General features: G+C 34.4%; 2 protein-coding genes across 3 annotated transcripts in view; both read left to right on the top strand.

Moving 5' to 3' along the window:
- The window catches only part of LOC127867342 (uncharacterized), a 442,512-nt gene that overhangs the window by 112,576 nt on the left and 311,637 nt on the right, over positions 1–18,299 (top strand). The gene's annotated exons all lie outside the window — the stretch shown is intronic.
- The window catches only part of LOC127867351 (brain protein I3-like), a 9,147-nt gene continuing 4,813 nt past the window's right edge, over positions 13,966–18,299 (top strand). The window contains exon 1 of the mRNA XM_052408446.1: positions 13,966–14,066. The gene's annotated coding sequence lies outside the window, so the exon portion shown is untranslated. The remainder of the gene's footprint in view (positions 14,067–18,299) is intronic.

Raw genomic sequence — 18,299 nt, 5'->3', positions numbered from 1 at the left:
TTTAATTAAGGATTTGATGCGATGCTATAATGAGATGGATGGTCGACAGTATCGTTTATTCGTCATATGTATGTGTGTTGGTAGCATAATTACAATTCGTTCCATTGGAGTTCTCTCATGTCAAACTGTTTATACTTCGTTAACACTTTCAATTCTGAGAAGGTGAATCGAATTCCTGATTTCTGAAGAGAACGAAATACGAAATCATAAAACAAAAATGGTAACCCTGCAAAAGTATACCATTAAAATGTAAATATGTCCTGGCATTTAATTGGAATTTAAATACAAGACGGGTTCTTTTAAAATGAAATTTCATATGTGTTTGATTACCTCTGCGCAAAAATACATGCACGTTGTTCCAATCAGCAGTTCTTACAATGTAAGATATACTTGAAATATGCATGACGCATGACAATATTCCAGGCCGGATAATCTCGATCAGACACAGCTTTTTCTACTGTTTTTCACTAAGATATCGGCTTATAAGTTGCATTATGATTCTCTTAATCGGCATTAGTTTGTTTGAAGAGAGAATTCAACAAAAGATTCAAAATTTACAGTGATACAATGCACATTTAATCCCCACATGAACGTGAGCACAAACTTCATGTACAACATTAAACGTTTGCACACACGATATACACATTTTGTGTAATATACATATTCTTGGAGCAAAACACATTTGATTTCTTCACGGAGCGTATATTTACTCATCTAGAGTCCGTGATTTCTTGTATCATCCAGTGCCGTATTCCAGACTTTGTTCGTTCAAAAATGCAAGTTTCTTTTACTAGAGTTGTAACAGTTTCGCAGTGTGGTTCATTTGTTTTCTTTGTGTCGATAAAATCGTGTGTGTGTTTTTCATATCAAAATTTGATGTATAACATTAGTTGAAATACAAGTATAATTCGAGTACAACAGTATTTGACATAGTTACTTGGTTTTGTTTCGTTTTCATTAGGAATACTCAGAACCTCCCTCATTTTTAAATGTTCATGTTGAGATATGATCCGATGCCGTATTGCGTATTAGCCAGTAACACATTTGTGTTGTCCATTTTAGTTAGGCGCCGTGATATATCATGCCCCGTGAAGCGTTGGTATTTAGTGTTATTGATTGAATCGGTCCCATGTATTCTTCTCAGACGCTTATTACTGGTTTTACATCAAACGAGAATATCGATATTTGAACAAAACCACAGCTTCATGACTAAATAAATAGAGAATACTAGGTTAGCGTTGATAAGAGATAAGGGTTATGTTGCGAGGCTTAGACCGTCTGGAGCGCGAGCCTTGGCGAGCGCTTTCGGTATTCGAGCCGAGCAACATAAACTTCTCTCTATTCCATGATAATCATAGTATTCTATTTATCCCATCGCATTTTTACTAAACAAAATATCAACATTTTCTTTCAATGGGTGACCAAAATTCGACCAATGAACAAAACAAGATATACCTAATTTAAGCACATATCGCATGACGTTATTTGAAAGGTTTATTCAACAAGGTGGGATAGAGGCTAGTCTATTCCATGGGGTGTTATACCGTCAATGTCGCGGTTAAGATGGGATAAATTATGATGTCTAATACTTATCAGTCATTCATTATTCAATATTCGAATTCAATTCGATTGCAGTATTTACCGATTTGTTATCTCTTTTTCATTTAGATCCGTGACTATAAAACAAATCGGACTTACTCTCTGCTTATTATAAAAAAAGCGTTCTGTGACGCTTGTATGGAAGTGTTTGTTCAAAGGAAGTCTCTGTTTTACCAAACTCAGATCTTTGCAAAAAGTATCGTCGCAGATTAGCCTGTCCGGAATAAGCAGACTTATCTTGGACGGAGCTTTAAAGTGGTGCGTTCACGTTTTGGTAAATTAACAACAATAAAAAAAATGTTATTTCAAATTCGCAAATTATAGTTTTATTTATTACATTTGTGAGAAAATACTAATACTTAACATTAAACATGCTCTAAAATATCCATTATATGCATCTTTCGACGATTTGAAACCCTGAATATTATAAAGCGTTAAAACGAAACGCGAAACGATTGAATGATTTGGAAAGATCTGTTGTTGTCGTTATATTTTGTGAAACTACGAGGATTGCTTATATTAGGTAAAAAATACATGCTATCATAGCATAGATTCCAATGGTCAGTGGTTCGAGCCCAGTTGAGGGCTACTTTTTTTTCTTTTTTTCTATTGTATTCGTGTTTTTTTACTAGGGATGTGTAGGTCCAATGTTTGAATTTATCAATATAAAGCATTTAATGACAAACTTCAATACATGCCAAAATCTGTGAAAAGGCCCCTTTAAATACATATAAAAAGCTCGTTTTTCCATATCGCACTCATATTCCTACGGATGAACTGTAAAATTCTTTGTCAGTATACGTTTAAACGACAATCAATTGTAAAAGAGTTTTGTTAACGACTTTCTGAAGACTATTGTTTTGTCTTTGTCGTTATTACTTTTGTTGGGATGACAGTTTTAACTGAAATCAATACATTCAATAGGTAAGTTTTTGGTCGATGTTAAGGTTCTTAATATGAATATTGAGCTATTAACATACCATAATAATGCTAGCGTCATGCGGACTCCACCGTTTCGCTTGTTAAGTTCACCCAAGCAAAAGGTACTCAAGGTGAGTTTTTATGATCGCCATTTGTTTGTTTGTTGTGCGTTTTGCGTCGTGCGGCGTTAACAATTACCTTGTAAACACTCTAGAGACAACTTTTATTAGCCGATTTTTATAAAATATTATCAGCAGATTTGTCCCAATGAGTTCGAAAATGGTTCCGGTTCGTTTGTTGGAAAAAATGGCCGCCATGGGGCGGGCATTCGCCCTTATATACATAACCTATTTTGTTAGCACTATAGAAGTCGCATTTTACTCAGTTATCATTAAAAAAAACTGGTCAGAACAGTTTTTAATTATATCTGGGCCGAGATCAAAAATGTTTCCTGTCCTTTGAAAAGCATAGCCGTTGGGGGAGGGGGTAGTTAAGTTGTTTATATGGCTAGAGTAAAACCTTGTTAAGTCATCGTATAAGTCCAATAGTTATATTCTTTTTCATGTCATTTGCCATCTCGGCTGACTTTACAACAGGTTCATGTGAGGTGAACAACTAGTCAACTAGGTATCATTAAAGAAAACGCTTATTTTCAGTCTAGAACTCACATATCATGTAAAATCTGCATGTTGCGTTATTAAAACAGTTTTAAAATATATCTGCGAGAAATCTAAACAAAATGTGCCTAGAATTTAACTATGTATGCCTCATACCACGTGGTCCGTGACGTCATTTTAGCTAGCACGTCAAGTAGAAATTGCCTCCGCTAGGAAACTTCAAATCCACGTAAGTATCTTATTATTTACTCTTTTTTGACGAAATAAAGCGAAGGCTATGGGAAAAGTTGAGCATTATTCCCGGTTATATAAATATTTGACACCAGATAAGAAGTTTAGTCTATCATTCAATATAAAGAAGTGAAACTCCAGCTGCTGGAGCAGTATTGAATTTTCATTAAAAACAATTAGTTGGTCCTTTATTTAAGGCAAGTGACCGATTGCCAAAACAGTACAAAACAGCACAAAACAACACAAAACAGCACAATACAAACCAACATAAACACAAAATATGAATAAAGCTGGGGTCACCGCCTTGGAACGGTCAATGCAAAGAATTGGGGGTTTAAACCTGGTTATAGGCATATTCCTAGATTTACGTCACAATACACGCAAGCACATTTTAAATCTTCCAAAATATCTATTTTATATTCCTTTTTGAAGTTCACTAATATATGCGGACGTGAATAATTCGATATAAAATATGTTTTGTCCGAAAAATAGCTTAAAACACCATCTCATGACATTTCTAATGAACACCAACAATTTGGTTAACACGACAAGCAACGGAATTCAAGGCAAGCACGACAAGTCGATTTTCGGCTAGAACGACTTGTATTTATAAGTGTAGAATTGGTTACTTCTATGTTGTCAAATAATATACAGTACATCAATTAATGAAATATGTGTGTCCCTTGAATAGTTTGTGTCTATTTACTGTCTTGTGAGATTTTGTGCCCTGTCCTGTGTGCGTTCAGCCATGTATACTGTATATAAAGTAACGTGTTTAGGATTTTAAAACAGAGCAAATGAACATAATCTGTACTTAAAAATGACTACTGAATCGAAATTCAGACATGATGTTACCATAACTAAGACTCTTCAGCCACGAGGGCTGAAGGGTCATGAATTTAATATGTATATTACAGATAAAAGTTTTTGTTAAAACTTATAAACAAGTATGCATTCATATGGAACATATTTGTGCGGTCAAAATATGCCATTTATAGTTTTATAGTTTATAGTCACTTTATGACGATATACTACATTGCATTTTCCCCATGTTGTTTTCATATACAGAAAACATGTTGACTATATATTTGGAACAATCGCAAGTGTCAAATTAAAATATGCCGACCAACCTATCTTTTTTGTGATGTAAATAAAAAAGATAAACATTAAATAAACAAAAGAAAAATGAATATTGTTAACACAATCATATCTGAACTACATGTATAATAAGAACTTTATTGTTTTGTTTTCTTACAATAATTATTTTTCCTTTGTTGAATCATGAGACCTAAAACCAACACTCAAACTCGGAAAACGAAGCAAACGTACCCAGACTAAACGTCAGCAACACGAATGTCCAACATGAAAGTAATCTTGGATAAAACCAAAGATAAAATTTCAATAAATTCAAATATGAATACAACAACACAAATAATGTTTACTCATCACACAGTACCAGTTGAAATACTGTTGCTAGATTAACATTAGGAGTACGGTGGGATAGTGCGAGAAGAAGCTAGAGCAAGTCGTTACCTACTTATAGACTTCGACTCGACATGAAAGAAATTTAATCAGATTCCCCATTTCTGTAGAATTAATTGTTTTAGAGGGTTTGCAATCAAGTAGCTTGACTTAAGATTAAACAGACATTTAAATATATAATTATGTCTTCATGTGCATAATGTGTGTTTTAATTTGTCCAGTATTTAATGTAATGGAAGTGATGAATATTTTCTTCAGTCAAATAAATTATAATGTTATGTGTTTATTGTCGCTTTTGTAAATCCGATCACAATTGCTTGTAAATAATTACTTAAAGCTTTGACCATCATTGAGTCAAGCGTTGTTTGTATAACTCTTAAAATGTTCCAAAACTATCAAATCTTTCAACTGCCAATGTCAAATGATAATACTTCATTTTATATATCGTGTGACAGAGATAATTGAGAAATTTGGGATTAAAGTAATGTTTAATATAACACAAATGCTAATTTGACTTTGCTTTTTTGTGTGATTAGCTCCATGCCGTTAACGAACAACGAAGATTTGCTCCCTCTTTGTGAGAACCAATTGACACGGATTTTGCATACATTTTTAACCGATTTGTTTTGTTTTCATTCATTCATTTTTTTTCAGAAATGAACACTACGCAGTGTATGCACGTCCACTTCTATCTTCCATGTCTTTATCGAAACTTAGTTGATACCACACTATTTTATTGTACTCCTATGGAAATATACATTTATGCATGATAAACGCACACGCCAAGATACGTTTTTAACACATAGTTTACTGTTAGAAAACACCACGTCCGACATGTCCTTACAGAATTTAGATAAACTATTGTGTTTTGTCACAGAAATGACGTCACACGATGTACTACGTAATATATTTCGTAATATAAAATAATTCTATTTTCGGTGCGTGTAATGTGACGTCATTAAATGGGTCGAAGTAGTCCGGCTAGCATGGTAATATGGAATTGGAAACAGCGAGTAGCGTAATACAGGATTTTTTATTTCAACGATTGATACAACCTGTATTTTGTTAAAAGCATTAAACAGGTATATAATAAAAACAGATAAGATTCAAATGTTAATTATGACTGATTTGATAGTAAAGCTTTTATCACAACTTTAAATCACGGGTAAATCACAAATAAATCACAGACAGATGAAACCACGATTTACACGTAATTTGTGTTTATGCCCGTAGTGCCTACAAAGTGAGCTGATATTTTTGTAGGGGGCTTTGCACATTCTGCATACATGTGTTTTGCCTTCACTATGTGTTTTCAGATGTTCTCGCATATGCGCCCGAGTACTTGTCTTGTGCTCACATATGACATGTGTGATCTGTTAGTGTCGTCTATATGGAAATGCAGCCCCGCAACAGTTAAAGGATAGCATCCCAACCAACAGTAGGATCAATCGAAAGCCAAGTTAATTGCAACTACGATCGATATATCACTTGTCATTAAAATATGTGTGCATTGAGGATTGTTTTATTTTAAAACGTACATAAATATGCTACTAACCAAATGTTACTAATATAATCCTACCAAAAATACAAGTGCAAATATACGTCAGCATCTTTCACTAAAGTATACAACGATCAAACAAACATGTGTTGATATGTTGCGTCAAATATACCATTTATATCAATCAGTTCTTCTTAACGATAGTGGAGTTATTGTGGACTGTTGATCGAAGTCAAAAGATTAAATTGAAACCAGACTCCAGAATGGTGTGTCAGATAGTCGCCAGATTAAGTTGGAACTTTTTTTCAGACATATAGTGCCTCTATCAGATTTCGAGGCTTGTTTTTTGTGAAAGTTTCACATTTTAAGGCAATTGTGCAAGACAGCATCGAAGCTATTGTATTTGTTATGTTTGATGTGCCGGATCAAGAAAATGTTTTGAAATTATAATTATAATTTTTGTTTATTAACTCGACAATAATATCGCTTCAGAAACATAGTTTATAACAACTGGTCGTTTAAGCCGAACATCGACTTGTCGTGCTTGCCTTGAATTTCGTTGCTTGTCGTGTTAACCAAATTGTTGGTATTCATAAGAAATGTCATTAGATGGTGTTTTAAGATACTGTTTTCGGACAGAAAACATTTTATATGGAATTATTCACGTCCGCGTATATTAGTACACTGCAAAAATGAACATAAAACATTTTGGAAGATTTAAAATGTGCTCGTCGTGCTTGCGTGCATTGTGACGTAAAAACTAGGAATATGCCTCGAATGATAGACCAAACTACTCATCTGGTGTCAAATATTTATATAACCGGGAATAGTGCTCAACTTTACCCATAGCCTGCGCTTTATTTCGTCAAAATAGAGTAAATAAGAAGATACTTACGTGGATTTGAAGTTTCCTAGCGGAAGCAATGTTTACAATTTTCTACTTGGCGTGCTAGCCAAAATGACGTCACGGACCACGTGGTATGGCCACACTGTAATCACTAATCAGTACTTTTATCATTTTTAATCTTTTCAGAATAGTTAAGTTTATTTGGGTCTCATCTGGGCGCCTAATGACCCTTTTTTCATTTTGCGACCATACACAAATCTCTAACACGCACATTGCACGTTGATGACATTGGTCTGAAATAAACAAACAATGTTTGGAAATAATTTCTTTCATTAATATTACTATTACAGTAGACAAAAACAACATTAAATTATGTATGGCGATATGTTTGTAGGCGTTTAAGTCGTAATCGAACAGTGTACCGACAAATACGGATTATTTACTGTATACATCAGTTCTAAACAATATTAAATATCTCCAATAGGTTTTTAGTTAATTGTGTTTGAGGAGACATTAGGATTATGTTATTTATTAGATTATATTTTGGCGCGAAAATACCGTCAATAAACCGCATTCTTCCACTTATTGAACAAACATATGTCATCCTTATGTTTTTATTATACTAAGGAATGAACTATTTGAGCTGACAGAACACAAGACTTAAATAAATTCCACAGCGACAGCCCTCCCGCCCTGAGCACGGCCTTTAGATTAAAGGAGAGTTTTCAATAGTGCTTGTACATACATTTGGTCGTATAATGAGCCTTCATGCAGAGGTATGAATGGTGTCGAGGATAGCTTTATATATCAATGTCGTTACTGCACACCACGTGATAATTGTCGAATCAAAGTGTGTAGTCATTTTATATGATATTGTATTTTTTACGTTTTGCTTAAAACTTTACATAAAAGTTTAATTATTTCGAAAATAACAACTGAAGATTTTCATAAAACACGGAAAAGTTCAGCATTAGAAATTCTTATGGATCTGTGAGGATTTTACTTGTGATGGTAGTCGTATGTACCGTTCATTCGCCTGTTGAGGTAAACAGGAGTGGTTAAGCTCGAAGCAAGCCATATCTCTACGCGGATAATTACATCCTCAAACAGGTAATAAGATGGACTCATCAACAAAGATGTAACAGTTTCATCCCTTGAATTGCAAGGTTTTATGTTTAAGTTTGCAACATAATTGTACGATACGATTTATTTCTCATATTTGTTGCCATTGTCTATATAGTTTAAAGGCGTGCAAACATTCACTTATTACGACCCTCTTTGAGAGAGAGAAGGTACTGGCTTTCTCTAGTCTCTTCCTCCGTCCTTCTGTTTCTCCGAAGCATGGTAATGTTTCGACATCTTTAAGCGAAAAGATACTTTTAAAACATACTTAACGCGTATTTAAAATGTGAATGTTGTCTTGCGCTATTTGATGCCAATTTTAAGTAAGTGGAATTTTGAGGCGAGTCGAATATAGTTTTATCTATTTATCTATACAATTATTGTCAACTGTAGCATTTATGGCCAGGGGAAACTTTCAGCCGATTAGAAAAGCAAGCGAACGAGCTAACGATATATTGCATGAGCAAGACAATTGTGATACAAAAGAAATGTATTAACTTATGATAAACATTCCATTCCGTATGAAATTATGAAAGACATTCCAGATGGTAGATACGACGTTTAATAATCCATAATCCACACCGTGCGATCCGCACAACAGTAATGATGACATGTATAGTACGAAATGAAACGCAAAAATAATAACGTATTCAGTAGAAAATAATAAGGTACACAAACAATATTTTATTCAACCATATGCCGTAACCGTTCAATAAACATTGAATGAAACAAAAGAAGCCATTCTTACACTAGGTGTATTCAGGGCCGTACCCAGGATTTTTTTACTGGGGGGGGGGCCAACCGGGGAGGGTTTGGGAGGGGTCCCCCCTCCCTATATATATACTTTTTTAATTTGGCACTTTGCAAGGTGAATTTTAATGCTTATAAAAAACGTATTTTGTGATATGAATTATTGGTATATAACAAGTAAATCAGCACATTTCGGAAGTCTTAAGCTTTAAACATTGGTGTGAATTCACAACAATATTAAAAGCTTTAGATTTCCGAAACTTACAGGTTTAAACTGACGATTATCCACATCAACTCTCGTATTGCTTCCACCATTTTTTTTTTCACAAATCAATCACGTCACAGGTTTTTTAATCTGATTTTTTGGGAAAGACCTTGCCATTTTTGAGGAAAAAATTGAGCGAAATGCTTAATTTGGGGGGGGGGGGAATAATGAAAGTCTTAAGTAATCAATTTAACATATTTTACTGTTTTCAAACAAATTCAAGGAAAGAGATAATTTAATTATACAATATTTTTCTACACTGGATCAGGTTAACTTATATAATGAGATCGATTTGTTGTTTCAATTTTCATTTTTTTACCAATGAGCCATTAATAGGTTGATATTACTCAATTCTCGGTACTCAATTATTTTAAATACTGAATTCTGCCAAATTCTTATCTGTTGCTCGGCAAAGTTATGAATCTGTTTTTCTTTTAAACAAATATGTTAACTATCTCATCGTAGTCTTTTTCAGTGATTTCCTTTCAAAAATTATAAATACTCAGTTTTAATACCTTTGTCAGTGTTTTTGTTCCGGTTCAAATTCAGGGCCCTATTCTCAATGCAAAAAGTATATATTGGGACTTAAAAATTCCCAATAAATGGTTTAAAAAAACAATTAAACTTTAAGAAGGGAAAAATACGTCGAGGGCCTTCTCAAAGAAGGAAAAAGAACTTGAGTCGGCAATTATCAGACCATAGTCTACGACCTCCTGTAGCAGTTGCTTCCATTCGCTGCACTTATCAAAATACATGTAACATCAACCATCGATTGATGAAGCATTCATGATTACAATGGGGGACTGATCGGGGATGTGTGTACAAGGCGATAAGAAAACATTGCCTAGAGGCTTATCTCGATTGGCGAGCGTTAATCCCCTTGTTTATCAGGGACAATAAAACATAGCTGCTCTTTTGTTTTGAGGGAACGTGTACTGTGGGCCCTTGCACGAGAGAAAAAAATTGCAGTGGGCCGATTATTTAAAAAAAATCATAGTTCGACAGCCAGCTGAGGGGGGGGGGCCCGGGCCCTTGGCCCATGGCCTGGGTACGGGCCTGTGTATAATACACAGACGAGAATTTAAACGTTGTGTGTTTATTAAATAAACACTGACCGACATGGCCATACTTTAGCATATCTTGCTATGCTAATCGATGTTCATCTCAGACTGTTGATGTTAACAAGGTAACACTATTCTTAACGAAACTTACGTTTGTAAATTCGCAGTTACTAATAAATGCAATAATTAATGCTACATCAGTAAACTGTGCATTTGCTTTAAGAACGAAATACATTGGCAATTGAAAGACCTTCATTCGCGATCACTACTTTATCTTTATATTGATATTATTTTGAGTTTTTTTTTTAAATAATATCCGGTTTCAGGTGATAACAGATCTTGGTGACTCAATTACACACACCGAACCTTGTTAACGAAGTTGATGATTGAGATTGCACACAATCATCCAAGCGTATCCAATAAACAAACAACGCGTATTTATATGAACATATTTAAATGAAAATGATCTTATTTCGCACGCGGTAAGTATGAAACATGTGATGGGAAATGAGACCTACGTACATATAGCATCGGAGTTTATGTTACACTTATTCTATTACCATAGTGTCAAATTATAAAACGACAAACTCTCGCCATTCCTTTATGTTACCGTCTTCAAACCTGATATCACTTCAAAGACGAAAATCTTCCGAAAATTGGAATAAAATGTGTCGTGTTACTTTTAAGAAAGTGCATCTTGTCTCATAAGTAAATTTTGACAAAAGCCCTGCACCACATTTTACGCACTAAAGTAGAAAGAAGTATAAATAGCTTCACATTTCAACTTAGTCTCAGATGAAATCGATGGCAGGGTATATGAAACACCCAACGGCATGTGTGCGTCTGAAACATTTCCTGTATGAAACAAAGAAATGGAATACTTCGTTTGGACCACGGCAGGACTCGCAACGCTTAAATCGAATATTACTTAAGACGTTTTTCATAGAGAGAATACTAGGTCGGTGCCGAATAAAGCACGTGACAAATATATTCCACAGTGGTTTATTTCGACAATGCACGCCTGATGATGGTATAAATTGCATTTATCAAACTAAAAGTTACATTAGGGCAACATTCGTGCGGGAAATCGAGACAAAATATCGACCACAGTGAGATGTATCTATATGGCTAAAGGAATTATTGTTAAAAGTAAATGGAAACAAATAAAATAAGGGTAATGCTATCGGTTTCAAGGAAAAAACCGTGTCTTAAGCGATAATAACCGTGAACATACATTATTTCGAAACTGAGCAAATGTCGAGTGTGAAACAAATCTGTGTTGTCAAGAGCGCGATTTTTTAAGCTATTCACCTACTAAATAGTAGTTTATTAAACGAGACACAACGATATATTGTTAACATATTTAATGAAATAGACACGCGTTGAAACAAAGGCGTTTGATCGTAAATGTATAGTTCAACTCTCTGTGTTGAGTTGTTGTTCGTGTGTTTTGTTTTGTTGGACGACCATATTACACATATATATATATTCCAGTATATTTGCTATGCACTCCTATTTTTTGAAGGCTTTTTTTTACAAAAAGAATAATAATTAACTCCAAATTGAATGATAACACGATGTCAATTAAATATTCAAGATTGAATATTCATTAATGTATTATTTATTGTCAGAACACTCACTTTATACTCCACACGCCGCATACTCGAAACACAGCACACTTCTATGCTACGTATTTGGCTCGAGAAATGCTATTGCCTTGTTGCCGGGGTGTCAGCTTTTGGTCGTAGAATCTAATTAGTATTCTCTACCTTTACGGAATTTCCAAGTATGTTAATGTCTTTTTACATGGATAGGCAAGCGTGTACATGAATGGGTCAAATATTGAACAATAAACTAACCTTTGTCAATTTAACAATTAATACGAACCATTCCCATAAGTAGTAAACACGTTATTTCGAAAGCAAAAGTATATGAAATTGAATGTTTTATATTATATATTTCTTCCATACTTGGCCCCCTTAAAGTGTGTAGTATAACACACAACGAAATATTAACGATTTCAATGTGATAATGCAATATGGTATTATCTTTCTCTTTGCCGATACACCATATTTTGAAAGTGTTACGTACTAGTACGAGATAAACCACGGCGCCCGACCAAAACGGCTAATACCGTAAATATCTTGAGTTACTGCCAAAACGCGAATACACATCGGATCATACAGGAACATTTCAGGATGCTGAGTATACCAACTGAAAATGTCAACACAATCCTGGGAAAAGCAAATTTCGGAACAGTATGGTATTTCAGATGTTAAATTAAAACAATCGATAAGTAAATAAATTATTTTGATTTTAATAAAGAACCAAAACAAATGAACTTCTCAGTCGTATTTTAATAAAAAGTTTAGGAAACTTGAATTTGTTAAAACTGTAGAAAAAAACATTAACTACTACTACTTTACAATTTTGTAAACATCATTCATATGTATAATAATATCTATGCATATAACAGGCATACGCACGAACGTGAGCATTTCCGTTCTTCAGAGGTCGCATATTGATTTCACAGGCACCGGGTAAAAAACGAAACCATAAAATACTAAAACCGGTTTAAGTCCGAAAAACGGCAGTGGATAATACACGAAATCAAATGATTCATATAAAGATTTATATGTGACTTTTAGAACACTTTATTTAAAAAAAAATACCTATCGCGTTAACACCGTACTTGAAGTTGGTGCTCATATGCATCTGAGTAGTCGATTCGCAATGTTGCCATGCTCATTTGCCCTGTTTTGCTGTATTGTCTCTCATAACGGACTTATTTAACAAAGAGAAATTTGATGAACCATATGAGATTTTTGTCGAGCCGCTTGAGGACGATATAGTAGTAATAATCGGTTAATGTATGTGGATGCGTGCATGCATACATGTACGTACGTCAGATCGAGTTTTTCCGGACTGGAACATTTTTATTTATTGTGCAATTTTCAAACAACTTAACTTGTAAGAAAAGCTGATAATCAAAGGTAGTCAAGCACCATGGAAATGTCATTTTCTAAGGTACATGTCTTGTTTTTTTAAATAACATATTACCGTTAGATCTATTGACATTGTTGTGTGTACTTCTTATGAGGTGTCTCCATTGTTATATTATATGTTTGGGTGTGGGTGTAAATTGCTTTCTTTTCAGAAAACCGAACTTTTATTCCACTTCTAAGCATGAAGAGCGACAAAGAAAGTCTAAACGGTCTGACGTCAGTAAACTTCACGAAGTCACGAGGGGCTGTTAGTCATTGCACTACCCAGACAAATAAGATGAATCGAAGTCGTGCCACTCGTGCGTGATGCTATTACTTAACATCAAATCATGATTGTTATTCTTAAAATGTAAATAATGCTTGCATTGTTTTAAATAGTATGGATTAATTATTCGTTGTACAAATCACGCTTTCTACGACATATTTTAAAAGAACCAATAGATAATGTAACTTTTAAAGCCAAGCATGTATTACCCTTCATGTTAGGGTTAGAAATTATGAAACTTAAAAAACATACTTGCCTAAACAAAAGCCAATATTTTCTTATACGATGCGTTTGACTATTTCCGGTTTTGTCCGTTTAGGTTAGGTGCCGTGTAATCGCTATCAGTGCAATTACTCGCTGTGTTAGTTTAATATATCCGGGATAGGTTGGTGAGGTGCAACAGGTATTTTCGTCGTACTTTTAACAAATTTATAAATTTGGTTATTTGTCAATATAATATTATTTATATATTATTAAAAAATGATCATAAATATTAATATTGAATGTCACGTATTATAACTTACACATTTATACTTAGTTTATTAAGTTATTTTGTACGGATGATACGAATGTCTGCTTGGATCTGTTTTGTTTTATTTTTCGGTTGGGAAATTTACGATTTGACGACATTGTGTAACTCTTATAACATAGTGTTAAGTGATTTAATACCAGGCCCGTATCCAGGATTTTTTAACTGGGGGGGCCAAAATTGGGATGGTGCGGGAGGGGTTTCCCCTCCCTTATATTTTTTTTATTTGGCACTGTTCAAGGTGAATTTTAATGCGTATAAAAACCTTATTTTGTGATATAAAGTTATGGTATATTACAAGTAAATCAACATCTTTCTGAAGTCTAAAGATTTCAGAAATGTATGATGTTTGGTGAAGAAGGAAAAGCAACCTTTGAAAATCAAAAACCTTTTTTTATATATGTGACATAAAGAATGACTCTAGAGGAGGTTTGATTTCAAAGATAAAATACTATTATGGTTATATGTCAGTAAATATACACAAGTAGTATTTTTTCTTTGAAATCAAACCTCCTCTAAAGTTTCAAAGTAAAAAAATAATAAAATGTTTATCATCTACAACACAGTTTGCACAGAAATGAAACTTAAAGTATGACTTTAGAGGAGGTTTGATTTCAACGAGAAAATACTATTATGGTTATATGTCAGTGACTGACATATAACCAACTAGTATTTTTTCTTTGAAATCAAACCACCCGGTCCTGTCAGCGAAATAACCGGGACGGTAGAAAGGTGTTTAGTCGTAACAAGTTATATCATAATGCACAAAGATCCTGCATATACTGAGGCTTATGTTTTGTTTGAATATTTATGCAAGTGCGCAAAGTAACGTCCCAAATTAGCCGTGCAGTCCGCACATGCTAATCAGGGACAACACTGTTCGCTTATGCGAACTGCACAGGCTAATATGGGACGAAACTCCACACAAATGCATTAAGACCAGATTTCCCAGAACGAGGCTTAATTTATTATATTAAAAAATAACTACGACAAAATAGCTATAAGTAAATATAATTTTATGAATTTTATGTCGGAGTTCAGTTTATAATTGTACATAAATTGTACAACTTGACAAACCCCACAGAATCCTTCGTGATCAAAAAATTACTATACAGTTTACGCCGCACTTCATCAGCGGAAAATGTATGTATGAATAAATTGTTATACATGAATATTAGAATATTCACCTAGTTTACCATCCTGCGCTTGATGTGCGTCATCAGCTACATGTACATCTATTATGAACAGTCGTTCTACGGATATCCTCTGCTGTGCTTCCTGTAATCTGATATTATGACACGAGGATGTAGCACAATGTAAACGTTGACCCAAAAAATATGATAAAACATCCAAATCTAGATATTTGAAAACATATATAGCCCACGACTCAGATAATATGACACTAAACCGGATTGAGGTACTGTGTAAGAATACCATTTCCTGCTCTTATTTTTTCCCCAGTGAACGGAAGTCAATCAAATGACTAGAAAGGTATAGAGGTAATATCCTATATCAAGACATGAATTGCCGTTTTGTTGGTCAATAATATCTTGAACAATCGCGCGATTTTCATGAACGAACGTCATTAATTCGTTCACGGTTTTTAATTTGAAGGTTACAGACTATATAAGATTTAATTCTTCCTTAGGAAGATTTCTATATTCCTAAGGAAGAATTCGTGACTTTAGATCCTCATGGTACGTAATAAAGAAAACATAGCCTAGGGGCTTATCTCCATTGGCGAGTAAATTAGCGCTAATCCCCTTGTGTATCAGGGGCAATAAAACACATCTGCGCATTTGTTTTGCGGGAAAGTGTACTATGGGCCCTTTCATATGAGAAAAATTTGCAGTAGGACCATTATTTAAAAAGTCATAACTCGACAGCCGGCTGGGGGGGCCCGGGCCCCTGGGCCCAGTGCCTGGATACGGGCCTGAATACCTGCAAAAATGTAGATTTAATAGATGTTCTTCGTTAACAATGTGTGTTGAAATATTTGTATGTCAACTACAATATTAATCAACTATGTAGGTATTTGCGTTGCGCGTATTTAAGTTTAACGATTCGTTCTTGTGCAATAATGTCACGCATGAGAAAAGTAGACTGACAATGATTGAAGAACACGAGGCCAACCACAGGTATTAGAAAGTTAAAAACAACACGTACTTTAAGAGATACATAATGTAGCCTCGTTTGGTGAAAACATGGCTTAACGTGTGTGCGTTAAGTGTCGTCCGCGGTTAGCCTGGGCTTTCCTCGGAGACCAATAAAGGGGCGCGAAACTTTCGTCCTAGACTGGATTTCCGTTTAGACGGACTTCCTGCTAACGCAATATTGCATAAAACGGAAAGTGTCGTCCCTGCGGACAGGCTTATCTTGGAAGAAACTTAAAGCACATACCGTAAGCCCACTTTTCCTAGAACGCCGCTCATTGAATCTCTCGCAATAAAATATGTTTAAAAAGCTGACGACATGACAATAACTCGTTTTAGAAGGCCGAACAAACAAGCTGAATAAGCAAGCTGTTGCGTGCGAATAAAATCAACAAACGTCTGGTTGTATATTGTGCATAGATTATCATTTTTGTGTAACCGAAATTTAAGTTTGTTAAGGCAGGTATTTGAATTTGCATTCGTATAAAATCAATACTTTTAGATCACAGTTATAATACACGTTTGCAAATTGTTGGCATTACCAATCATGTCTTAATATCAAAAATCAATCGTACAATAATATTTTTGGTGGTTTGTATACGTATGCCCCTGAACTACTAATGCACAATAATAACGTTGACTCATCCAGTTCATTTGATTGTGACAAACGGTATCGCTGACACGTGAACGGGTTCTATCTGTTAACAAACTACTGCGTTAGTTTAGTTGAAGTACACTACAATCTTGGTGTCATTGAACGAACGTTCTTTATCAAATTATCATTCATTTTTGTTTACACTTTCAACCGAATAATAATAGATATACAACTATCATTTGAGATAACTTTATCAGTCGCGTTCTAAAAAAAACTGGGCATAATGCTTGTGCGTAAAGTGTCGTCCCACATTAGCCTGTGCAGTCCGAACAGGCTTATCAGTGACAACACTTTCCGTTGTAATGGTATTTCTAATTTCAAGGAAGTCCCTCCTTACCGAAAATCAAGTTTAGGCGGAAAGTGTCGTCCCTGATGAATAATATAAAGTAATCCAATTTAGAAGGATGGGAGAGTCCACTAGGCATAAATGGGTTAAATTGTTCGGTATTCCAGTGTGAGTTCTGTATTTTAAGTTTGCGAAAGACACTAATATTTAGGTATAACACTACTATTATATAATGTTTCTAAAAAGTTTGCTTCATTCAATCAAATACGATATACATATATAATCGTATCTTTAACTTAAATGAACGAAAGTATGTTAAATAGAGATTTGTAAAGATTTCTGCACCATATCTTGGAAGTGTGTTTTGCAATATCGAGTTTTGTAATGATAAATAGACATTTAAAGCGAGGTGTATGGCCATGTTGTAAACCAACTGAAACTATTCAATGGCGGTGATTCATTTATAATAATTGTGTTTTGTATCCGTCCCATGAGGGCATATTTTGTGTGTAAACAATGTCGACTTAAAGGGGTCTTTTCACGTTTTGGTAAACTGACAAAATCACAAACAAATTGTTTAAGGTTCGCAATTTTGCGTTGTAGTTATGATATGTTTGGGGCAACAGTAATACTGATAATTTACAATGCTCTGAAATATCCATTATATGCATCTTTTGACGAATTAAAAACCTGAAAATTATAAAGCGTTGCAACGCGAAACGATTTAAAAATTTGAAGAGTTCTGTTGTTGTCGTTATATTTTATGATACTACAAGGGTTACTTATATAAAGTATAAAATACATAACTCATCACTCATTGAATAAGCACAGATGACCGAGTGGTCTAAGCGATAGACTTTTACTTCAGGGGTCAGTGGTTTGCGCCCAATTGAGATTTTTTTCCTTCTTTAATTGTATTCTTGTTGTTTTTTATTGGAACTTTTTCATCCCATGTTTACATTTATCAATACAAAGAATTTAATGACAAACTCTAATACATACCAAAATATGTG

The sequence above is a fragment of the Dreissena polymorpha genome, chromosome 2 (assembly GCF_020536995.1).
Source record: "Dreissena polymorpha isolate Duluth1 chromosome 2, UMN_Dpol_1.0, whole genome shotgun sequence".
In the NCBI taxonomy this organism is placed as follows: domain Eukaryota; kingdom Metazoa; phylum Mollusca; class Bivalvia; order Myida; family Dreissenidae; genus Dreissena; species Dreissena polymorpha.
The sequence above is the reverse complement of the archived record's forward strand: the minus strand, read 5'-3'. Positions and strand labels throughout refer to the sequence as shown.